Raw genomic sequence first — 25,646 nt, forward strand, 5'->3', positions numbered from 1 at the left:
ACGACAGGTTGGATCTTTTTGCTCTCCCTTGGACCTGAGGCCCTTACAGTGCCTCTGCCTTTCAAACGACACCGCAATTGTGCAGAGACCCTAGGGCCTGTCCTTCCTGCAGAGAGAGCCTGCGCTCTCTTACCGTTGGACGGCCACAGACCCGAAAGGTCAGCCTTCACGCGGCTCTGCTTGCTACCCCCTTATGGGCTCTGTGGCGCAATGGATAGCGCATTGGACTTCTAGACTGTCAGCCGAGGCCATTCAAGGGTTGTGGGTTCGAGTCCCACCAGAGTCGTGGCTTTTGGCTTTCTAGTAACTCTCATACTGTGCAGTGTTGCCCTCAGGCAGTAGAAATTTGTAGACATTCTCTTTTAAGCGTGCCAGCACCTGGCCCGCCTCTGGATGTTTTGATCCTCTGAGTCACCCTCCCGACAGCCTTGCATGCGGTTTGGCGCCGTGGCTTAGTTGGTTAAAGCGCCTGTCTCGTAAACAGGAGATCCTGGGTTCAAATCCCAGCGGTGCTTTGGGCGGCTTTGCAGTCCAGCAAGCGCAAGCTTTTCCGAAAGCGACCCGGAAACAGGGATAGCTAGGGCAGCAAGTGGGTAATTTTGCAAATCGCCCAGACTCAGTTGTCGGCAAACGCCTTAAAGCTGTCCAGCGCACGGTCAGCCAACCCTTGGCCTCTTCTCTGGAAGCCTGGATCGTCTGAGTCGCCCTCCCGGAGGGCGAACGCGCTGCCAGGCTAGTCTAGTAAACAGGAGATCCTGCGTTCGAATCCCAGCGATGCCTTTGGCTGCGCGCCACAATACAGCCGAGCTCGTGCTTTACCAAAAAACGGACGGCGAATGGGGACACAGAGAAGCTCGAGGTTAGCGGGCGGTTTCTCTTGCAACACTACCCTCTCACCTGCTTTTGAAGGATAGCATCCCAGGCTAACGGATCCAACCGAGGTGGCGCCGTGGCTTAGCTGGTCAAAGCGCCTGTCTTGTAAACAGGAGATCCTGGGTTCGAATCCCAGCGGTGCCTTTCCACCGGTGGCTGTCTCTGGCCTCACTGTTGGATGGGAGACCCCAACTACACTGTATATTTTTGAACCGTGCCTCAATTGTGCAAAGACCTGAGGACCTGTCTTTCTGCCCACACAGCGTGCCACTCGGCTGAGCTGGATAGGCACAAATCTGTAAGAAAAGCCCTCAGTGGCCCAGCCTGGCATATTGACCGGCTCTGTGGCGCAATGGATAGTGCATTGGACTTCTAGAATTCCAGATGAGGCCATTCGAAGTTTGTGGTTTTGAGTCTCACCAGAGTCACGCTTTTTGCCATTTTGTTAAGCCCATACTGCACAGTGTTGCCCTCGCACAGCAGAAACCATTTTGAGGCCTCCTGTTCTCAGCGTACATTGATTAAAAAAAAAGTCAATCATATTTAAAAGGTAACAAAACATGCCCAAGAACCAATTCATTTTTGGTATGGCAATCACTGTCTTGCATCAAGTGGAGGCAGCAGGATGTTCGAAGTGTTGATTCATGCATCCTCTGAGCCGCCCTCCCCACGCCTAACAAGAGGAGTGGCGCCGTGGCTTAGTTGGTTAAAGCGCCTGTCTAGTAAACAGGAGATCCTGGGTTCGAATCCCAGCGGAGCCTTGCAAACGACAGGTTGGATCTTTTTGCTCTCCCTTGGACCTGAGGCCCTTACAGTGCCTCTGCCTTTCAAACGACACCGCAATTGTGCAGAGACCCTAGGGCCTGTCCTTCCTGCAGAGAGAGCCTGCGCTCTCTTACCGTTGGACGGCCACAGACCCGAAAGGTCAGCCTTCACGCGGCTCTGCTTGCTACCCCCTTATGGGCTCTGTGGCGCAATGGATAGCGCATTGGACTTCTAGACTGCCAGACGAGGCCATTCAAAGGTTGTGGGTTCGAGTCCCACCAGAGTCGTGGCTTTTGGCTTTCTAGTAACTCTCATACTGTGCAGTGTTGCCCTCAGGCAGTAGAAATTTGTAGACATTGGCTGCATCCGAAATCGCATACTTCCATACTATTTAGTAGGCAAAAAGCAGTAGGCGAAGAAAAAGTATGCATGAAATCTCAAACACCACAAAAGAGTAGGCGAGATTTACCAGGATGAAGCACTTTTTCTCGCGAGATTCAGGTGTACGTATACCTAAGTATCGTTCGAATATGCCTACTTACCTACTATATAGTAGGCGAAATGGGTACGTGAGAAGAGTAACCACAAAAGAGTAAGCGAGAGATCCCCGGATGCCTACTGCGTCCCGCCCAGATTTCGAAGTGCCGATCGAGGGATACTTTTCTACTTTTCTATCCCAGAAGCCCACGGGAGATCAATATGTCATCATCGAACGTGATGGAGAACAGCAACGAGGGTGTTTCCAAAAGTGAGTAACCTTACGCTGTTACTTGTGTCACAATCGCGTAGAACAAACTGTTAAATCGCTTAAGGTGTAACAGTATAGTATATTTGTGATTGTCCTGTAAAAACATGTTGTATATGTATAGCAAACAGGGGAGATCCAGTAAACACACGTATATCTCCAAAGTGAATGTACATAAACCACATACATCTTAAAGATGATTGTTAAATGTCTATTTAATATGTGATAGGAAAAAGTTCGAAAAGAATTGCAGATGAGCACGTAATAGACATCTGAGTGTTGTGTGCTGTTACAGTAAAATTCACTGTTGTCAACACTGTTTACTTTATATGAATGGAATGTAAATAAACGCATGTACATATAGTAACTGAACATAACTGATCTTTTTTATTTGTCCATTCATATTGTTGATAAATTCAGGAGCATTTGTGTTGGATAAAATGCGAGTGTAAATGCAGTGTTGAGCACATGAATCACAGAGGTGACTTGAAACTTTTCTGGATGTTACAGGGACAGGACGTGATGGACAGCAGAGACAGGTGAAGGTGGACACGGTGGTCAGCTGCTTCATCAGAATAAAGCTGCAGAATTGGCACAGCTATGTTGAGATGGCAGTAGTTATTTACAGGCTGTGAACACATGATTGTCAGAACAATTACTTTGAATAAAGCTTTGTTTTATGTGTCTTTGACTTGTATTTATTTAACATCAAGGTTACTTTTATTTATTCTTTTACAAATTTATTCATGTTTCTTGTTGTCAGTTAATAAAATATAGCATTAATTCATTACTTGACTGAGAATTGAGATGTATTCAGATTGACTGCATAGTCATGAATATGTCATGCATATGGCGTATTAAAAAAATGCATGTAGTTCATTTTACTAAAAATATTAATTAGTGGTTAGCATTTATCAGTATTATTGTTCATAAGAGTTGGTGTTGTCTAGCAATGCATTCCGAGGTCATCTTTAATTTCTAAGTAATACTTAATTCTTTCGAGTGTAAAATCAAAAGTCTTCTCCAAAGATGTGATCTTCCAGCAGCTGATTGACGTCTCCTTTGTGCAGATATTACAAACATTGCAAACAAGGAGGGCAACGTACTAGGTAGGGTTGTCGTGATGCCATTGGGTGTTCTGTGCACCCGTCGCCTTTATTTTATTTTATTAGCACTGCAGAACTTATAAGTACATACAACCGCAGGAAAAGATAGTAGGCTGTTTTATCAGTAAAAAAATCATAATGACAGAAAAAAACTGTAAAGGGTTTGCGTACATGTGATTCTCTACACGTGAAAAAAATATTAAATATCTTTAAATTATCGTAATATTCATTTAATCATAATGCATTAAAATTGCATGTGTTGTTTTTTGTTATTTATAATCCTCGGGGATGAAACAAGAGAAATCCCACAATAAAAAGAGGAAAACAAAGGAGATTTTAAGCCAGTTTTGCATGTGGATAAACAATTTTGCACATAAATAAATTAAAAACATATTCAAGTGGTTACGATTTTAGGTTTTCGTAATAAAAAATAACATCTTTAAGGATTAAACTGGGTTATAGCCTAAAAACGTACTACAAACATAAAGGTATCTGTTTCTTCTGGAAGACCACAAAATGAGAAATTTGATCAACATCATAATATATACAAATAGATAATATATGCAAATAGATTAATTAAACCTGTTGCTCATATCTTTTAAATTGTTGCTCTCGTTTTAACGTCGTAGATCACATGATAACGTCATCATGGCGGATCGCATTCATACTCAGCGAGATTTGGCTGTAGAGTAGGTACTCTTTTAGCGCTTGTTAAGTACCTACTTATTGAAATTAAGTACCTACTCATTAAGTATGCGATTTCGGGTGCAGCCACTCTCTTTTAAGCGTACCAGCACCTGGCCCGCCTCTGGATGTTTTGATCCTCTGAGTCACCCTCCCGACAGCCTTGCATGCGGTTTGGCGCCGTGGCTTAGTTGGTTAAAGCGCCTGTCTTGTAAACAGGAGATCCTGGGTTCAAATCCCAGCGGTGCCTTGGGCGGTTTTGCAGTCCAGCAAGCGCAAGCTTTTCCGAAAGCGACCCGGAAACAGGGATAGCTAGCGCAGCGAGTGGGTAATTTTGCAAATCGCCCAGACTCAGTTGTCGGCAAACGCCTTAAAGTTGTCCAGCGCACGGTCAGCCAACCCTTGGCCTCTTCTCTGGAAGCCTGGATCGTCTGAGTCGCCCTCCCGGAGGGCGAACGCGCTGCCAGGCTAGTCTAGTAAACAGGAGATCCTGCGTTCGAATCCCAGCGATGCCTTTGGCTGCGCGCCACAATACAGCCGAGCTCGTGCTTTACCAAAAAACGGACGGCGAATGGGGACACAGAGAAGCTCGAGGTTAGCGGGCGGTTTCTCTTGCAACACTACCCTCTCACCTGCTTTTGAAGGATAGCATCCCAGGCTAACGGATCCAACCGAGGTGGCGCCGTGGCTTAGCTGGTCAAAGCGCCTGTCTTGTAAACAGGAGATCCTGGGTTCGAATCCCAGCGGTGCCTTTCCACCGGTGGCTGTCTCTGGCCTCACTGTTGGATGGGAGACCCCAACTACACTGTATATTTTTGAACCGTGCCTCAATTGTGCAAAGACCTGAGGACCTGTCTTTCTGCCCACACAGCGTGCCACTCGGCTTAGCTGGATAGGCACAAATCTGTAAGAAAAGCCCTCAGTGGCCCAGCCTGGCATATTGACCGGCTCTGTGGCGCAATGGATAGTGCATTGGACTTCTAGAATTCCAGATGAGGCCATTCAAAAGTTGCGGTTTTGAGTCTCACCAGAGTCACGCTTTTTGCCATTTTGTTAAGCCCATACTGCACAGTGTTGCCCTCGCACAGCAGAAACCATTTTGAGGCCTCCTGTTCTCAGCGTACATTGATTAAAAAAAAAGTCAATCATATTTAAAAGGTAACAAAACATGCCCAAGAACCAATTCATTTTTGGTATGGCAATCACTGTCTTGCATCAAGTGGAGGCAGCAGGATGTTCGAAGTGTTGATTCATGCATCCTCTGAGCCGCCCTCCCCACTCCTAAAAAGAGGAGTGGCGCCGTGGCTTAGTTGGTTAAAGCGCCTGTCTAGTAAACAGGAGATCCTGGGTTCGAATCCCAGCGGTGCCTTGCAAACGACAGGTTGGATCTTTTTGCTCTCCCTTGGACCTGAGGCCCTTACAGTGCCTCTGCCTTTCAAACGACACCGCAATTGTGCAGAGACCCTAGGGCCTGTCCTTCCTGCAGAGAGAGCCTGCGCTCTCTTACCGTTGGACGGCCACAGACCCGAAAGGTCAGCCTTCACGCGGCTCTGCTTGCTACCCCTTTATGGGCTCTGTGGTGCAATGGATAGCGCATTGGACTTCTAGACTGCCAGACGAGGCCATTCAAAGGTTGTGGGTTCGAGTCCCACTAGAGTCGTGGCTTTTGGCTTTCTAGTAACTCTCATACTGTGCAGTGTTGCCCTCAGGCAGTAGAAATTTGTAGACATTCTCTTTTAAGCGTACCAGCACCTGGCCCGCCTCTGGATGTTTTGATCCTCTGAGTGACCCTCCCGACAACCTTGCATGCGGTTTGGCGCCGTGGCTTAGTTGGTTAAAGCGCCTGTATCGTAAACAGGAGATCCTGGGTTCAAATCCCAGCGGTGCCTTGGGCGGCTTTGCAGTCCAGCAAGCGCAAGCTTTTCCGAAAGCGACCCGGAAACAGGGATAGCTAGGGCAGCGAGTGGGTAATTTTGCAAATCGCCCAGACTCAGTTGTCGGCAAACGCCTTAAAGCTGTCCAGCGCACGGTCAGCCAACCCTTGGTCTCTTCTCTGGAAGCCTGGATCGTCTGAGTCGCCCTCCCGGAGGGCGAACGTGCTGCCAGGCTAGTCTAGTAAACAGGAGATCCTGCGTTCGAATCCCAGCGATGCCTTTGGTTGCGCGCCACAATACAGCCGAGCTCGTGCTTTACCAAAAAACGGACAGCGAATGGGGACACAGAGAAGCTCGAGGTAAGCGGGCGGTTTCTCTTGCAACACTACCCTCTCACCTGCAAACAGGGATAGCGAGTGGTTAATTTTGCAAACTAATCTGGAGAAGCAATCTTCAAAGAGAGCCAACAATCCCACGCTGACCTAACCCCCTCTCTTCGCCCCTCACTCTCACACCTCTCTCCCTAAAAGCCTTTGCTTAAGGAAAAACACATGTTATTAGGAATGCATCGATACCGATATCGGTATCTGGTATCGGCCTCGATACCACATTTTCTAAAGTACTTGTAGTCGTTAAAAGTCCCCCGATACCGGAGACCGATACCACGGTCTGAGAAGTGTCTATGTTTGAGCAGCGTGTAAGGGGCCCGCCCCCAGGCCCCGGTTGCAGCTCAGAGCGGGGAGAAGGCGAGGCGAGACATGTCAGTCGTGTGGAACTATTTCAAAGTGAATGAAGACGACAAAACAAAGGTGGACTGCAAATTGTGCTCAGCGAAATTGTCCAAAGGAGGCTCAAAAGGTAGCGCATTTAACACAAGTAATTTAATCAAGCACCTAAAATCCCAACACGACAACGAGTACAAAGAGTTTACCCATGCTTCTAAACCAATGCAACCCACGCTGCAGCAAACTCTTGCAAGACGAGAGAAAATGTCCAGAGACAATCCACGTGCTGTGAAAATAACACAGGCAATTATCGAGTACATTGCATTGAGTGACCAGCCACTCTCGGAGGTAGAAAATGTGGGATTCCTACGTCTCCTCCATGTTCTGGAGCCCAGATATGATGTCCCAAGCCGCCGCTACATGACTGACACGGAGCTGCCTAAACTACACGACTCCGTGAAAAAACATATCCACAGCCTACTGCAAGCCTCCTCTGCGTTTAGTTTCACCACGGATATTTGGACAAGCAGTGTTAGCCCCGTGTCGCTAATTAGCCTAACCTCCCAGTGGATAGACGAGAGTTTCACGCCGCAATGAGCCATATTACATGCGAAACAATTCCGCGGCTCGCACACCAGCCAGGCTATAGCGCATGTGTTTGAGGAAATGCTCCAGACATGGGGTATACCTAAAACATCAGTACATGTTGTGCTTCGTGACAATGCCAAAAACATGATTAAAGCTATGAATGACGCAGGGCTCCCAAGTCTGCCGTGTGTCGCGCACACGCTCCAACTGGCTGTTCATGAGGGCTTATTAGCACAGAGGAGCATAGCTGATGCTATAGCAGTGGGGCGGAAAATAGTTGGGCATTTTAAACATTCAGCCTTAGCCTACTCCCGCCTCCAGGACATTCAGGGACAGCTCAACCAGCCAATAAAGAGACTGCAGCAGGACGTACAGACGCGCTGGAACAGCACGTATTACATGCTCCAGTCCCTCATTGAGCAAAAGCGAGTGCTGGGGGTGTTTGTGTCCGAGCATGAACTCCCTGACTATCTCACCGCTCACCAATGGGCTCTTATGGAGAAGACTGTTGCCATCCTCGCCCCCTTTGAGGAACTAACTAAAAAAGTGAGCAGCTAAGACGCACTAGCCTCTGATGTCATCTCAGCTGTGCTAGTGAGACTTCTAAACAGAGAAACAGACGAGGACCACGGCGTCAAGACAATGAAAGCAACCTTACTGGCAGCTGTCAAGAAGCGCTTCAGTGACGTCAAGACCAACCCACTGTACTTCATCTCCACCATACTTGACCCAAGGTAAAGTCTGTGTGCTATAGGTATTCAATGATAAACTACAGTACTAAATGTAAGATTAATTTCCATCTGAAGTATTATATTATATTTTTGTAACTAAAATACACACATACAAATGTATGCAATATATAATATGAAATATATTTCCCTTATTACTACCAGAAAGCCAAATGGCTGGCATTTGTGACAGTGGTTTAGGGGAAACTAAAATCAGTCCTATTTTTCCACATATTAATACATTCATGAATTTTGTTTAGGTATAAAGATCGCTTCTTCTCCAACAACACTGCTCCGGAGGCCAAGCTGCACCTGAAGCAGGAGCTTTAGATGTCCAGAGCTGAGGCAGAGGGGAGTCGGGCAGAAGCTGCAGAACCTCCTGCTAAACTGTTTCTCAAGGCCCAGGCCAGCACTAGCAGCAGTCTGGACACTGTATTTGAAGAAATCGCTAAGGAGCAGCCCCAGGCAGCACAGCCGCTGGCAGCAGGGTCTGCCATTGAGCTCGAAACATACCTCGGAGAGGCCCCAAGCCCTCGTGAAGACAGTCCTCTGAAGTACTGTAGTGTCAACAAAATCAGGTTCCCCACTTTGGCTAAAATGGCCCATAAATACTATAATGTGTGACACTGAGCTAAAAAGCCTTTCACTTTCCACACTGCTACATGGGGCTGAGAGGATGAAAACAGAAACAAGCTGACTGCTGATAATGCAGAAAAGCTACTTTTCGTGAAAAAAAAAAAACTGCCACTCACTTTTTCTAAATAGGCTCCATTTAAGTGAGTAGTCTTAGACTTGATGTTAATACCTACCTCAGTTGCACTGACTGCCACAGTTCTATGTTGGTGGATGTTGTTAGTTTATTCAAATATTGTGCACTAAATAGCAAAGATGTTTATTAATGCCCCTTGTGTTGTCCAAAGCGGCAGAGTTTACAACAAACTGAAAAAAATACTTGAGTTGCACTGTCACTGTTTAAATTTTTTTTATAATTATTTATTCTGTAATATGTTGCATACAACATGCTTTTCATTTTAAATAAATGTTCTTAATTCTAAACTAGTCCCTTGGTTTTTTTTTTTGTTTTTTTTTGTTAAATTATATGACTAAAGCTGTTACCTGTAAATTTAAATCATGTTTTTATTAAGTACTCGGAATCGGTATCGGCGAGTACTGAAATGCAAGTACTCGTACTCGTACTCGTTTTCCAAAAAAGTGGTATCGGTGCATCCCTAATATATATACAATGCCTCTTCCAATATATAATTTCATATAATGTGGGATATATTTCAATATACATAACAATATATTAAATAGTATAATAATATGTATTTATTCAATATATGAAAACGGCAATAATTGCAGTATTGTTCCATATATTGCAATATATTACTTAAATATATATAATATATTATTATATAATATATCATATGATATATTACTATGTAAATTTCACAATATATGGAGACACAGACACATGAAATATATTGTCACATAATATATTGAGAAATATATTTTTGCTGCGTAAGGGCATACTCTCAGATCCCTTGTACAACAATTTTATCCATGAAATAAACTAATCCCCAAAGCCAAAGCATTTTAATACATGAAACAAATATTGATGATCGACACGATCAAATGCTTTTTCTTGATCCAAAGATACAATTCCAACATTAACATTGTACAATCTTAAATATTCTAAAAGATCTCTCATTAAAAACAAATTGTCATAAATACATCTTTCTGGAATACAATAAGTCTGGTCATCGTGAATCAAGAGATCCAGTACTTTTTTGAGTCGATTTGCAATACATTTAGACAATATTTTATAATCTGAATTGAGAACAGCAACAGGTCTCCAATTTTTAAGCAAACACAAATCTCCTTTCTTTGGAAGAAGAGTAAGGACTGCTCTTTGACAACTTTTTGGCAGAACCTTTAACTTAAAACTTTCTTCCAAAACTTTAAAAAAAAGTCTTGTCCAATTACTCCCCAAAGAGACTTATAAAACTCAGCTGTAAGTCCATCATAGCCTGGTGTACGTCCTATTGAAAGTTGCTTTACCGCATCAGTTATCTCTTCAAAAGTGATGTTAAGGTCAAGAGACAGTATCTTCTTCTTTTAAAGTTGGTAAGTCATTAAAAAGTTCACATGTTGCTTCAAGATCAATGTCCTCTTTGGCATATAATTCTGAATAAAATTCAATAGCAAGTCTTCTCATCATTAGGGGGTCAGATGTAAAACTTCCATCAGGACTTCGTAAACAATACATTGGATTATCATAAGCCAGTTTTTTTTTCCAAATTGAAAAAATATTTTGTAGGTGCATCCATATCATTGATGGTAGTAAACCTTGTTCTAACAGGTGCTGATTTCACTCTTTCATGTAAAATATTCCTTAACTCCTCTTTTTTACACAACAGTTTCTCTTGCACTGCAATATCATTCTTATTTAACAGTGAATCATATAAAACAAAGATATCTTCTTCTAACTGAGACATTTTCTTTCTAATACTAATCCAAATTTGTGACGAAAACTGCTGACAGAAAAGCTTTATTTGGGCTTTTCCCACTTCCCACCATTGAAGAAGATTTTCATAATTGCTTTTTTGTTCAGACTACTGCTTCCAAAAAAATTTCAAACTTTTCATGAAAGTCAAGGTTATCCAACAGCTTATTACTAAATCTCCAATAAAAACAATGAGGGATCGTTTGAGTTAAAAATAACTTTAGTGAAATTAAATGATGATCTGAGATTGAGCTTGGGCTTCTACTACGCATTGTATTCTTAACATAAAATCTATCTAACCGTGCTGTACTTATCCTATTTTCTGTCACTTTTATCTATGTATATTGTTTAATTTCCTTGTTTTTCTCCCTCCACACATCAATAAGGCCACACTCTGTGACAATCTCTTTTAAACAAGAGGCTGACATAAAATAGGGTTCCTCCCCATTCTTGTCATAAATAAAATCCAAAGTGCAATTCCAATCTCCTCCAATTATCAGAAAATCATCAATAGAAAAGGAAGAAACCACATCTTTAAATTTAAGAAAAAAATCAATCCTCTCTCTACCCGTTGTAGGGGCATAAACATTAATTAGATTAAAAACCCTATACTTGATTCCCACCTTGATTCCCACCTTTACTATCTCAGATTTAGACAAAATATTAACTCTACATCTAGGTGTTGCAGCTCCTGCACAAAGGTTAGTACCATGACTTAACACATAATCACCCCCCCACCACATTCCCAAATCACTTTCATTGTCTTCAGTACTGTAGGGATTAAGTACATTTAATTTAGCTCAAAGGGAATCGAATATGATTCAATAGGGAATTTGAACAGAATCGCTGTTTTACGGCTGTTCAGAGTCGACCCGCGATTCATTAAACGAGCCGTGTAACAGAAACTCTGCAATGGATATTACTATCCAGAATATAGTGAAAACACTATATATTAGCACAGTAGCAAAATCGGCAGTTTAAGACATTAACTTGTAAGCACAAAACACAAGATACTTATCTTTTCTAATAAAAATATGATTTTATTGGATAAACCTAACACATACAAACTAATCTAACATAAACACACGCATTCACACAGGTTGCAGAAAGAGAAAGTGAGGAAAGAATGAGTTTAAAGGAATGAAAATATGAAGTCCCAAGTTTATAGCAATATGTGTAATTGCTTAGACCTGAACAACCATCAATCACTTAATTAACCCTCGTATTGAGTCTCTCAAAGAGGTTATTAAACTATATCAAATGCACCAGTTCAGTTAGAACCTGGAGGTTACTTGCGTTGCCTTGTGTAGAGGGAATTCCTTTGTCGCTCGTTCCAGAAAGGGGGCCTTCCCGAGGTTGCTGATTGGTTAGTTCTGTGGTCCTTTGTGAAGTCTTGGGCGTTGGCTTGGCTGAGGATGCGAGTTGTGCGCTGTTAAAGTTCAGGTCAGCGAAGACGTTTGGGTCGGTCGCGGCTTGCACAAAACTTAACAAGAACACGAAACTCTCAACGGAAAGAAATAAAGAATTAAAGTAAAAGACAGGAGTGTAATGATCTCCTCATGTTTCCTTTAGAGGAGCAGCTGGCATGCAGGCCAGGCAGCGTCGAGACGCGGCGGCACGAAGTCGTAAGAGATTGAGAGCATAAGAGTAAGGAGTAAGAGAGAGATTTGATGGTGTCCTGAGTATTTAAACTCAGCTTTTGGACACATCCCAAATGATGTCTTGACCAATTAGAACATTGTCCTAAGTCGGGGTAAGGTTAGTTTCTCCTCCCCAACCATAAATCACAATGCTATCTTATCAGTCCCGTGGTCCCAACTTTCCCGCTCTTGGCAAAGTTAAATTTGGACATGATTTCGATAACAAGACTAAAATACATTTTACAAAGAATTGAATTATAGAAACATTTCAAGATTGCAATTTCGAGTTCACGCATATCAAACACCAATATAAACCATTAAACTATTCAATAGTTATCAAAAGGGACATACACAATAAGTGATTAAAACATAATAGGCAAATGTATGGGTTACAAAGAGTATAGGAAGTTATGCATAGAAATGATGAGTTGCTCATGAGTCCTTTTTATCATCATTTTAGGTGTATATGTGAACAGGCAGTTTCCTGTGCCATACTGTGGATGTAAGGATGTGTTCTGTGAGGGAGGAAAAGGTCAAAAGGGTGTAGAAAGAATTTAGTCTGTGTCCTGTGCGTGGGGGAGCCCACCACGCACAGTCTCTACTAGTGATTTCCCTCATGTGATGTCCAAGATGTGCAACTCGTTGACCATTAATCTTGGTTACTTGCCCCAAATTTGGGATTATCAACAAGGGTCCTTTTGTGTTAATGTTGCAAGTTCCTAGTTAGTTAGGTTTGCTTCAGGCTGGCTGGAGCCAGGTTGTCAAATGACAAATTTTACGACAGGGGTCTGGTCATGCTGGAGTTGCTGGAATTTGTGGAGTTTGAGGCTGTAGAAATGTTTTTACTTCTAATCGAATCTCCTGAATTGTCTGATTCGCGCTGAAATCCTACAGTACTGTGTGTTTCTTGTAAAAACATAACTCGAAAACCCTTTAAATCTATACATTCTTTTAATAATAACCATTTACTTCTATTTCTAGCCTCATTCCCAGTAAACAGGGAAAAGGGAAAAAAAGAAAAAAAAGAAGACAATAGAGTAAATGCCAAGTCCCCATGTGCACTTATTTAGAATTTGTCCTAGTAGAACGACGTCTAACCTTTTCATTTTTCATTTTTTGCCTGACTGCTGTCAAATACTAGCCTGGGTTTCCCCATACTGCCTTGCGCGCAGTGCGATTTTATTCACGCCTTCTATGCGACTCACCGAAGCAGTTTGTTTATAACTATGGATCCAGCATGGCAGCAGATGCGAAGTTATATTTCGATGCAGCCTTAGATAGTGTTCTAAGTAGTTTAGAATGCAAGTTTATTTTGAAAAAAGAGCAACTTTTGGCGTTCGCTCTACATACGTCATCCGGTACAATTGAAACGATTGGCTATGAGCTACGCACAGGCGCATTTGATAGACATTTGTATCGCCCAATAAACGGCTCTGGGCATTTGTAAACCACGCCTCAAATACGAGAAAATGAACATGTGGTTCCCAGAACACGATCCATGACGAACTTGTCATGACGTGGTTTGGCGTTAGCCAGGCTAGTCAAATACTTCTTTAGCCCGAACCTTTTTGCTGTGACAAAACTTCAACGCTACATTCCCTCCGAGCTTTCATTACAGATGCAACAAATTTATCTAAATCAGGAAAAACCTCTTCAATATCAACAGACTTCCCCTAAGTTTCATCTAGAAAGTTATTTATCTGATCCACAGAATAAAAATCCCCAGGTTTACTATAATCTACATCAGTGCATGAATCATCATCCCGAATACTCTCATCTTCTGAATCTTTCTCCACCTCATCATTTAATCCCATCATTTTTGTGATCCAACGCAACAGTAACATTACAGAGGTTAAACGCATCCTCTTCATTCCTATTAAGTATACTACCAGAAGCAATGTCATTCACCTCCACTATGTTAATGTTGGTATCACCACCATCAACTTCCCTCGTTCGTCCTTCCCCACTTTGAGCCCCTACATTGCCCAGTGGCCTTTCCTCTGCACTGCTCACACTCCTGACATCCCTGCAACTTCCTCTGCCTGTTGTTTATGAGGGCAGGAAAATCTCTTATGACCGGTTTCACCACACTCATAACAACGCAGACTGTCAGTACTAGCGTAAACCATGTAAGAGCTTTCCCCACACATTACTTGAAACAAAGTGTCTAGTGTTTTAGTAGGGGATGATAAAAACATAAACACTTGCCATCTGAAAGACAAGACATGTTTAAGTTCGGCAGATTTACACCCCAACGGTATCGTTTTAACGGCACTTGCCATCTTTCCAAACCGAGTTAATTCTTGTACTATCGCATCATCTTTGACAAACGGTGGCACGTTAGAAATTATCACCTTCGTAGCTGGAGCATGCAGGGGTCCCTTACAAAAATGTCCAGTGGTAATCCTGTGGTACTGCAACAGTACAACATAAATTTACCACACAACAAATGAGCATAGCTAAATATGACAGGATTACCACAGCACTTTCTGTTGTACAGTATCACAAGAATTTACCATTAAATGCTATATGTGGTTTTTCTGTTGTTCTTTTGTGGTAATACAACACAAGCTAAATATGACAGGATTACCATAGCACTTTTCTGCGGTACAGTATCACAAGAATTTTCCATTAGATGGCATGATGGCATTTTGTATGGTAAAACCAAAGTTTTGAAATAGATATAATTATGATAGAATTATTACAGCACTTTCTGTTGTACAGTATCAAGAATTTACCATTAAATGTGGTTTTTCTGTTGTTCTTTTGTGGTAATACTTACACAAGCTAAATACAATTTATTACCATAGCACTTTTCTGCTGTACAGTATCACAAGAATTTACCATTAGATGGTATATGTGGTTTTTCTTTTCTTGTATGCTAAAACCAAAGTTTTGAAGCAGAGATAATTATGATAGGATTACTACAGCACTTTTTGTTGTTGTGCATTATCACAGGAGTACTTCGTCTTAAAGTCGTTTATCGCGTTTTGAAAGCAAAGGTAGCCAGCGGAATTGGGCCGATTGCGGCTGAGTGCCGGCTCACTCGGCTGTGTTCTGGCAGCGGCTGGCCAGAAGTGAGCCGGCTCTGGCCCAGCAATGGTTGCCGGATTTGGCTAGGCTTTGGATCTGCGGATCTGACCCGATTCTGGTTGAGAAACGGCACATTTAGACACATTTAGCCCGACTATGGTCCATACCTGTAAGTCACAAAAATGTCAAAAATTCAGGTTTTACTCTTTGTGTGAATAATTGGTCCCCACAATGTAGATTAAAACACACTTAACTTAATTACAAAATTATTATTATTATTTTTATTAAATGCTTTAGAGATGTCAAACCTTTTCCCTGTCATTGTTATTTATTTAGTTGTATTACTATTTTAAATAATATTTATATTCATTTTTTAGGCCAACCATGGACTTTGTTTATAATTTAAAAATGTTCCCTTCCTCTAAATTATATAACACTTTCTGACTGTGTGTTTGTTCTGCACCCCAAAAATAGAATGGTATCTGTCTGTAACAGAGCTAATAAAATGCTTTCAACAGATTAAGGGTTTAGGAATTATGTGGCAATTGCAAAAACTGATACCTTTTGGCAAAATAATTTTTAATGTTATAATCGTGATTTTATGTCCAAATACAAATCCAGAAGCAAAATTTAGTGTGTAGAATGAACCTATTGATCTTCTGCTGACATCTGGTTCTGAAATAAGTGAGTTACACTTTTGTGATATTTTATTAACTGATATGTTATATTTTAAAAAAATGTATGTATATTTATTTATTTATTTATTGGGGGCCTTGGAAATATAACAAGGTATAATTACCTAAATGTACATCTCAGATGATAAAAATTAAATGAATAAAATTGTTATAAATATAACTTTGACTATTTTACACCTCACGTGCGAAGCCCGCGAAGGAACCAGAGGCTATTTAAGCTGCGATCAGTTCACGTCATGCGCACAGCCGGACTCCCTTTGATTGAGTGGACATCGCTCGACGGAAGAGCTTTCCTCAGGTAAAGTATTTTTGTGTACGTAAGTGTAAAATCAACGGACTGTTATTTGAATGTACAATATCTAAAACTACTGTTCACATAAACAAGTCTCTTTCCGTCTTTATTTTTATGGCCCGCTCTCCAGCACCGTTGATTACCGTTAATGCCGTTATCTGTTTGACGTCATTGGCGCAGATCTGCTAGAATGGAGAAAACTAGAGTTGAGCCGGATACTCGGCTGAAACGAGTATCCGGCACAGATAAAGCACTTTTGCCGAGTACGAGTATCATACGAGTAATACGAGTCAATATCTGTGCTCGGAATGAATAAAAATTCTCATTGGGTAGTTTACTGTGTCTGCGTTCTGTGATAGACTAATCACAGCGTCCCTCCCCTACACACATACAGGTTTAGGGGCCGTTCACATGTAGCGTCTTTTGCGTGCTCAAATTCATTATTTTATTCGTTATTTTAAATGTAGACGCGCGGCTTGCGCGCGCATAATGGAAGCGAAACAAATCAACTTTTCAGAATGCAGCAAGCGCACCGAAGCTTGGAGCTAGAGCGCAGCTGATGGTTGCTTAGAAACGGCAGATGCTTCCGGAGCGCGAGCGCCCGAGCGCTTTGTTGATAAAGAAAGCGGCGTGCCTAGCGTTTTCCACACGTTTTTAGGCGCGACATGTGAACGGTCCCGCTCTGCTCACACACACACAGAACACTGAGAAGAGAAGAGAACAGCGCGCTCTCTCTCGTTCTCTCCCTCAGTCACTTAGGTTTGCGGGTTTTTTTCCGTTAACGTTTAGGGTTTCTTCAGCTTCAGGTTTGTTTTTTACTTTGGTTTGTTTGTAGTACTTACTTAACCAGTAGAGTTTTGGTAAACGCGGGGTTTGTTCAGACGTGGTGCTTGGTAAAAGCGACTCGCGTCTCTGCCTGTCGGATATTTTTTTTTCTTTTTTAAACAGTCAATTGGCTCTGACCAGTTTTTTTTTTACTTCACTCACTGAGTGTCTGACACTTTCTTTTTTGTATTTCATAAATAAATAAAAAAAATAAAAAAAGGAAGTAGTGGTATTACAAATTAATTAGTTACACACACACACACACACACACACACACACACTCTCCCTCTTTCTGCCGTTCATCTGAGTTTTTTTTTTTTAAAACCTTCTGCTGGTTTGAAGTAGTGGTATAAAAAAAACTATATTACAAATGAATAAGCCACACACACACACACACACACACACACACACACACACACACACACACACACACACACATACCTGGTGTGGAAAAAAAAAGAACCAAATAAATAAATAAATAAAAAATCACACTGCTCAAGGTTAAAAAAAGAAAGTTATGTTGAAATGAAAACTCTTGTCCATTACATTTTACTTCATAATTGCAACCGCATGTGTTGTATTCATTGTTGCAAAACTTGTTCTGTATATGGTTCGTTTGTTATCATGATCAAAACCACTGATCTGAAGCTCAATGCTGATGCTGTCATGTAAATAGTTTTTTAATCAGCAATAAATATAACAATTTCTGATCAACCCATATCAATTGCATGCTTAAAATAACATACCGGTTAAAGCCCCGCCCATTTCAAGACAACATGACCAACTTCTAGGTTAAATCCCACCCACTTCCGGGTTAGGCCCCGCCCACTCCGAGTACAGATACAGATACAGATAATTCAAATGGTTAACAGATACAGATACAGATACAGATAATGCTGTACTCGCTCATCCCTAGAGAAAACCTCACATTCATGTCGGTCAAGGTAACGTTAGTTAAAAAATATATTAATTTTACAATTATCAACAGTAACATTTTCACATTTAAATTGTGTTGTCTCACAGATTTGAGAGAGCGCGCGACACTGATGCACACACTGAACGCGCTCTCGCTCTCTCTCTCTCTCTCTCTCTCTCGCTCTCTCTCTCTCTCTCTCTCTCTCTCGATGCATTTGAGATAGAGCGAGCAAGAGACGGAAAGACTCACAAACCAGTGTACAGAGATAATAATAATAATTCTTGTTTTTTTTAATAACAAAGAATTACAATAAAAGTCAACCTTTAGACCTGCATATACAGGGAAGAAAAAAGTCATATACAAGTAAAATAATTAATTTTAATAATGAAAATATTATATATTTTTCGTTCTTTTTTATCAGATTGTCATCCAATTGTTGTAAGTGATCAATCTAGTCATTCTGCATCTTGGATTTGCCATGTTCAACACACTGATGAGTAAACAATCACCTATTAAAAATCAATAAATTTTAATTTGTACAGATATATACATTGTCTGACTCATTTCTTTGTTTTTGTGTCAGTAGCAGTTGAACCCCAAAGGCTCCAGAGCATTGAGCATCTTTGGCTTTGTGGTGAAGGCACTGGCGGGAATCGACTCTTGAGGAAGGTTGGATCTGTGCTCTTAACTTTTCAACGACAGTCATCACTGGTTTCAAAGTAAGTGTTTTATATATATTTTAAATGTGTTTTAAGAAGGCTTTTGAAAAAAATGTGGTTGTTTCTAGTCTTCTTATGGAATAATTGTAAGACTGGAGTTCCATTACTGGAGCGTTGCAGTTTTACTGTACTATACTGCATTACAATTTGTGGTAGGTTTACATAGCAATGAACTGTAATGTTTTTGATGGAGGATTAAACTTTGACATTTTCTTTTCTTTCAGGTTAGGTGCCAGCATGATTTGGCAGTGTAAGTTGTGTCACATGACCCTTCAGAAATCATTCTAATATACTTTTTTTTTTTTTAATGTTAATTAAGTTTCAGCTTTGCTCCACAGCAGTAAATTACGCTTTAAAATGTATTTTACAAACAGTTTAAACAGTTATTTTAACATTTGGTGACACTGTTAGTGTTTTTACTGTATTTTTGAGCACATAAATGCAGCCTTGGTGAGCTGAAGAGTCTTCCTTGCAAACATTTACAAATTGTAATGTCTACAAACTAGACAAGTACTGTATGTCATTATGTGAGTAATGTTGTAAATAATGTTTAGTTTCTTACACAGACCAATTGTTTTATTTCATTTCAAAAGACCTCACTACATCGAAAAAGCACAAGTGGACCACCAAGGATGTTAGTGACCAAGGGATCATGGGTCTTTAGTGTTCTACTAAAGAAAGTAAGTTTCTAACTTTTATTTAAGGAACTAGGCTTTTTTAGGCTTTGAGTTTGTATTATTGGTTCCTGCTTTCTGGGTGTTTAAGTTTAATGTACAATGACAAAATATTAGTTTTATAAAAATGTAGTTTTATAAAATGTTATAAAAAGTAATAGGGATCATGAAAATTGCATGTTATTTTTTTTTATTTAGTACTGACCTGAATATTTCACAAAACAGATGTTTATTTAAATTCCACAGGACTGAATTTATAAAAATGACTCCATGAATATGCAAACAAGAAAAATGTACACATTCAAAACATTCCTGTTCAAAAGTTTACACCCCATGCATTGTGTTGCCTACTATTACAAAAGGTGAAAACATTTACTGACACTTATTTATGAGTCCCTCAATTGTTCTCATTGTTAAATCAATGGATCGCAATTACACATTACAATTACGCATGTCATTTGTACTACTTAAACTTTTCAACACGGCACTTGCTCTCTGCAATCTGACTTTGCTGCAACATGGAACCTTTGCATTATTGACACACTATTGCCCTATTTATTACTGTAAAGTTACTTTGACACATCCTGTTGTGTAAATAACATGATGTTAGACTTGATATTGGTTAGTTGGTTATTAATTTCTGTTTGTATCTCTCTCTTTTTTTTATTCAGGAGGAGTCAGATGAACCAGATCTTGGAGATGTTCCAGGGATAGTTTGCTAGATCTCTTCCACTAGCATGCTATTATTACAGCTTTAAGTGAGAGTGCTTTTGCTCAGACCCCTGTAGAATCAGGCCTGGGCTTGGCCAACCGCTTCAAACTGCAACACAGCTGACTTCAGGGATTCTCATCTTTTGAATGGGTGACACTTGTTTGCACAATTACTGTCTGCTCTAATTTTTTGGCATTATATATGCACCCAGCCTTATCACTAACAGCTGTTATTGAATGTAAACATCTAACAAGAAATCATTTTGTAAAGTGTTTGCATTTTGTTATTTTACTGTTGCTGCTGTCTTGTCCTTTTCAGTTTGAAGCCAGATATCCTTGTACACATTGCCTTTACAGGTTTGCCTTGATATAACACATTTACTTGACTCTTGTTAGTGATGAGGCTGGGCAATTTAGGGCAAAAACGCTTTTGTATTTAATTTATCAAGGTGTATTAAATTACATCTACATTTGATATTTGTTAATGAAATGCTTTTGCATTTTGAGGTTGTAAAAGTTTTGTGGTATTGTGGAAAATGTTTAAACTCTACAGTGTGTAGAAACTGATTTTCCACAATTAACAATATATTGTTGTATTTTAAATATTCATTTTCACTGTCTTAAATGGCGAAGAAGCGGTTAAGAAAATTCTGTTCAATAAAAGTCATTAAGTTTGAGTTACTTGTACTCAATGTTTTAAGGCTTATCAGGGTTTACAGTGTACCCTCACTTGAAAGGTTGAAGGAATACCACAGAGTACTCCAAAAATATAAACAATTAAAGGCCGCAGGTTTATTACAAGAAATTCCTATTATTACTGCAGAAATATGGCTATATAACACAAGAATATTACAGCAATATTACATACTGTACAACACAGAATCCTGTGGTAAATACTATAGAAATGTTAGTAATACCACACGTTACCACAAAAAATATTACAGGAATATTACATGCTGTACAACAAAATCATGTGGTAAGTACTACAAAAAATGTGAAAGTAATACCACACATTACCACAAGAATATTACAGGAATATTACATACTGTACAACAAAATTCTGTGGTAAAATGTCCCAAAAAACAACACAATACTACACAATTACCACACAAATCGTATGTGGTACTTTTGATGTGTTATCATATGGAATACCACAGGACATTTTTGTAAGGGGTATAATAGGCACAAAACTTTCTTTCACCCACATGCCGCTTTCAATTAAACGACTTACTAGTTGTTCATTCTTTAGAAAAACAACAACCGCTTTGTTCATGCGAGAGGCAGAAACTATTTTTATGGCCTTCCTGTTGTCCTGCTGCTAACAGCACGTCCTCGATCGTAGTACCTGCCTCGGGAACGCACCTGAAACCATTCCTAAGCGAGAGAGATGGCTCTTCCCCTACAGGGGTAGACGCCATCCCGCCTCACTAAAATGCTGTGTATAAATTAACCTAACTAATATATCAGTGCCCCAAAGAAGGAAAAAATAAAATAAACTTCACGCTCCCATATGTGCCTCTCACACGCCACCTTCACTCCCAGCATGCAACACACACAGAGAGAGAGAGAGAGAGAGAGAGAAATAGATAGACATACAGATAGATATATACCGAATGTGGGATTTCTTTTTAGAAGTCGTACTGTGTACTCTCCTCTTCTGTAGTGTGGATACTGTATGAGCCATCGGGGGTCCCCTGCAGCTGTCATTGCGTGTGGTCTTAAGCCCCGTTCACACTACACGCGACACAGCGACGCGATCCCATTCATTTCCATGGAGAGCTGGCGATTTCCGGCGACGAGAGCGACAGCGGCCGTCAGCGACCGTTGGCGACCGGATGTGGGCGTGTCAAGCGACGCGACAAAGTTCAGAATCTCTAAACTTTATGCAAATGAAGAGCGACTTTCGGGAGCGACAGCCAATAGGAAAGAAGATGATAGTGCTCATGTGATCATTCTCCTTTCAGCTCCAGCAGAGGAGAAATTAATTCCTGCCGTTAGCACATACAGGGACATACATTTTAAAAATGAGGCATGGAAAGGGGTGGCCAATACCTCAATATCGTGGGGATTCCAAGTAGGTTTTTAATGAACTAATATGATGTAAAATTAGATATTACCTCTTAAAAAATCAAAACCAAAATGTGTTAAATGTATGACAACAGACAAAATCATAAATGATTAGACAGCAAATAAACGTACCACATTAAAAATAATATTAACTGCATTAAAATGAATTGTAACATGCTTGTCTTTATTTCTAAAGTTGCTTTGGATAAAAACGTCTGTTAAATGATGTTACTAAGCAACCAGTAATAAGAACGCCCACTAGCGACCTCATCGCCAGCCTCTGGCGACATGCAGCGACAGAAGTCGCTGCTAGTGTGAACGGGGCTTTAGACTGTTCTCATTGAAGTGCATGGCTGCAAGTTGAGTCCTGAAAAGTAGGAGATGTAAAAGTAGTTCAGTTAGTGCTTGAACAGATAAAATTCAGATGCATGTAGACAAAACAGACAGACAAAGACAGAGATAGATAGATACATTGACAAACAGACAGACAGCCAGAGACAGATAGATAGATAGATAGATAGATAGATAGATAGACCTTTGATACACCTTTATTTTTACATTATATAAACATACTTCAATTTGATATTTAAATAAACAAATTTAAAAACATTAACAACAACCAATATTTGACATTTTACAAAAATTTTCAATTTTCATTTTCAATTAAAAAAAACACAAAAGAAAACAACAGATAAATAAATAAAAGACTCATCCATTAATGTAAAAACAACTTGTTTTCATTCAACGCTGTACACAAAACATCATTTAAAGCCCAAATTTCAGTAAAACTATCCAAGTTATTGGTCATTTTAAAATATGCAAATTCTGCCTTCAGTCTATTTGCTATTAAGGCCTTAAAAACCACTTCAGGAAAAACTTCTCCCTCTCCTTTCAGTTTTCTTTTGCGTGTCAGCCATATGGCCATTTTTGCTCCTCCTATCACAAAGTTGATTAATGAGACTTTTTTCCTGTCTGATGCGATATATTTTGGTCCAAAAATAAATAATTTATCATTAAAATCTACCCCCAAATCTCTAACCCACCCATTTAAAATCTGAAACAATCCTCTCAGCCTTGAGCAATTTAAAAATAAGTGATCCACTGACTCCTCAGTACCACAAAAATACATTCTTTTCCTAATGATGGATCAATGTGTGCCACATATCTGTTTGTAGCTATCGCCCAATGTACAATCCTCCACTGTAGATCCGCAACGCGTTTCTCTATGGGAGGCTTATACAAGGACCTCCAACAGCCCCTGGGGGTTGAGTCTGGTCTGAACAAATCTGACCACTTTGTCTCTTTACAGTCCTTCAGCACATTGTAGTGAGATACTTTCACACAAATGTGATATAGTGCCTTTTTCAAAATAGTCTCAAACCCTTCCAGCACAGGAGTTCTGAAAGTTAAAATCGAGCCCTCTTCTGGTTCCATGTCTACTGCTGCTGAAATGTCCACTCTAGGAAAACAACGTCCTTGGTTCTGTTCCGCAGCTCTGTTTTCCCCTGAGCTCTGTCTGAAGACAGAAGGTAGCGCTGAAACAATCCCATTGAGTATACTTTTTGTAATCCTTATGGACTTAATGTTTGTGCTATTACACATTTCCTCTGGACTTTTCCAATGTTCTCCATTATTTAAGTCTGTAATTCTTGTGCATCCCGCTCTTGCCACACAGTAAAATTAGCAGTGTCAACAACACAACACTTAAAGAGTTACTTTTAACACTTCTTTGGAGCACATATGGTCCCATTCTATCGAGAGTAAAAATAACACTGACTGTAGTGTAGAACTTATAGTGTGTAACAATGGGAGTCTGAGGTGATGGATCCAAATGCAAGCTTTATTTGAAAAGACGTAGTCACAACAGGCAGGGTCAGAGAAGGCAAACAGTAACAAATGAAGATAATCCAAAGAGTAATCCGTAAAACACAGGCAGAAGGTCAAAATCCAGACGAGCAGTCCAAAGTGAGAAATAACAACAAACTATGAAGCTGGGATAAACTATGGCTAGACTAGGAAACAAACAGAACTGAGACAAGGCTATGAAACAAGGAAACTATGAACAAGATAAACGCTACGATAAATGCTAACAACGATCAGTACACACAGAGGGGGAAGGGAAGGCTTTATACCAAACACTAGGGGTCACATGACAGAAACAACCAATGGGAGACAGACACATGGAGCAGGAGAACCAATGAGAACATGACACATAAGGGCAAAGCATGGTGGGTTGAGTGAACACATAACAAAGAGTCCATATTGGAGTGCCCTCTAGTGGGGCTGCCGGGCACTCCAGCTGGTGATTGTGACAGTGTTAAATGATAAAGACTACAAACCTTTCTTCAGCTGAAACACTGATGCAGGAGCACGGCACAGCCTTATGACGTCACACCACCAGATCAAAATAAAAGTCCTGTTCACGCGCTTCTGTGTCTACAATCCAAAGAGTATATTGATATTTACAGGGAAACACATATGAACAATAAAACTTATGTCAATGGTAATCAGAGTTCTTTTCTTGGTGAAATACATATTTAAATAATATATAAAGAAAGAAATTATAAAAATATTATTTTACAAATATTTACAAATGTGGTATTTATAATTTTAATTACTTATTTATTTCGTATAAATTTCGTATTTATTTCTGCATTATGTCTACATTTATTTAATTATTTACGAAGACATTTATTTATTTAGACCTTTCTTTGTCAGCAAGGGAGAAGCTCTGAGGCCACAGTGTGACCCACCAAAAATGTTTTGTTTTTGTTTTGTTTGTACCAAAAAGGCTAAGATAAAGATAAATGACTTAAAATGTAAAGCATGTGAATGTTATGCTAAACACACATCCGAAGAGGATTCCAGGATTTTTTTTTTTTTTTTACCACTTCCAAAACAACCCCCTTTCAAAAATGTGGGGGCATCTGAGTCCTCAAACATGCATTTAACATGATATGAAACATTTATAAAAACATTTATATTTAAAAAAAAAAAAAAAAACATTTACATTTCAAAGGTGAAGAAACAAATGATTTCATGAAGTACCCAGTACAGCTGACTACTGAAGCCCAAGCTGAGCTGCAGTGGAGATTCAACTACTACAGTAAAGCAGATCTGGCTTCTTAAAAATACTTAATTCCTTAAAAAACACAATGCCACGCCACACAGAGACTAGTGTAAGTATTCCACTTTATCCTCTAAACCTAAAGTTTGTTGTACTGAAGACAGTGAGTTGTGTGATTGTAATACACAACTGTGAACAGGCATATCATAAAAAAACAGTTATCGCACACTTTCTTGTACAATTAAAAATGATAAACATGGACTGACAAATTCAGATCCTCTTCTGAAATAGAGAAATATCATGACAACGATGTTGAAAAACTGATTTAAAATCGTTTAAAATGAAGTGTAAAAGAAAATTTAATAAATGTATGTTCCAATTTTATTACACTTTTGTCTATTAAAATTGCTCTT

General features: G+C 40.1%; 10 non-coding genes across 10 annotated transcripts; all 10 read left to right on the forward strand.

The window, feature by feature from the left end:
• Positions 1-196: 196 nt before the first annotated feature.
• On the forward strand, positions 197-286 carry trnar-ucu (transfer RNA arginine (anticodon UCU)). Its single transcript is given in 2 exon segments — positions 197-233; positions 251-286. It is a non-coding gene; the product is annotated as a tRNA-Arg (tRNA).
• A 155-nt stretch (positions 287-441) lies between these two features.
• trnat-cgu (transfer RNA threonine (anticodon CGU)) lies at positions 442-515 on the forward strand. Its single transcript has one exon. It is a non-coding gene; the product is annotated as a tRNA-Thr (tRNA).
• Positions 516-943: 428 nt separating this feature from the next.
• Positions 944-1,017, forward strand: trnat-ugu (transfer RNA threonine (anticodon UGU)). Its single transcript has one exon. It is a non-coding gene; the product is annotated as a tRNA-Thr (tRNA).
• Positions 1,018-1,560: 543 nt separating this feature from the next.
• On the forward strand, positions 1,561-1,634 carry trnat-agu (transfer RNA threonine (anticodon AGU)). Its single transcript has one exon. It is a non-coding gene; the product is annotated as a tRNA-Thr (tRNA).
• Positions 1,635-1,835: 201 nt separating this feature from the next.
• Positions 1,836-1,925, forward strand: trnar-ucu (transfer RNA arginine (anticodon UCU)). The gene is given in 2 exon segments: positions 1,836-1,872; positions 1,890-1,925. It is a non-coding gene; the product is annotated as a tRNA-Arg (tRNA).
• Positions 1,926-4,349: 2,424 nt separating this feature from the next.
• On the forward strand, positions 4,350-4,423 carry trnat-ugu (transfer RNA threonine (anticodon UGU)). Its single transcript has one exon. It is a non-coding gene; the product is annotated as a tRNA-Thr (tRNA).
• A 428-nt stretch (positions 4,424-4,851) lies between these two features.
• Positions 4,852-4,925, forward strand: trnat-ugu (transfer RNA threonine (anticodon UGU)). The gene has a single exon. It is a non-coding gene; the product is annotated as a tRNA-Thr (tRNA).
• Positions 4,926-5,468: 543 nt separating this feature from the next.
• On the forward strand, positions 5,469-5,542 carry trnat-agu (transfer RNA threonine (anticodon AGU)). Its single transcript has one exon. It is a non-coding gene; the product is annotated as a tRNA-Thr (tRNA).
• Positions 5,543-5,743: 201 nt separating this feature from the next.
• trnar-ucu (transfer RNA arginine (anticodon UCU)) lies at positions 5,744-5,833 on the forward strand. Its single transcript is given in 2 exon segments — positions 5,744-5,780; positions 5,798-5,833. It is a non-coding gene; the product is annotated as a tRNA-Arg (tRNA).
• A 155-nt stretch (positions 5,834-5,988) lies between these two features.
• On the forward strand, positions 5,989-6,062 carry trnat-cgu (transfer RNA threonine (anticodon CGU)). The gene has a single exon. It is a non-coding gene; the product is annotated as a tRNA-Thr (tRNA).
• Positions 6,063-25,646: the final 19,584 nt, after the last annotated feature.

Source organism: Garra rufa, chromosome 1 (genome assembly GCF_049309525.1).
Source record: "Garra rufa chromosome 1, GarRuf1.0, whole genome shotgun sequence".
In the NCBI taxonomy this organism is placed as follows: Eukaryota; Metazoa; Chordata; class Actinopteri; order Cypriniformes; family Cyprinidae; genus Garra; species Garra rufa.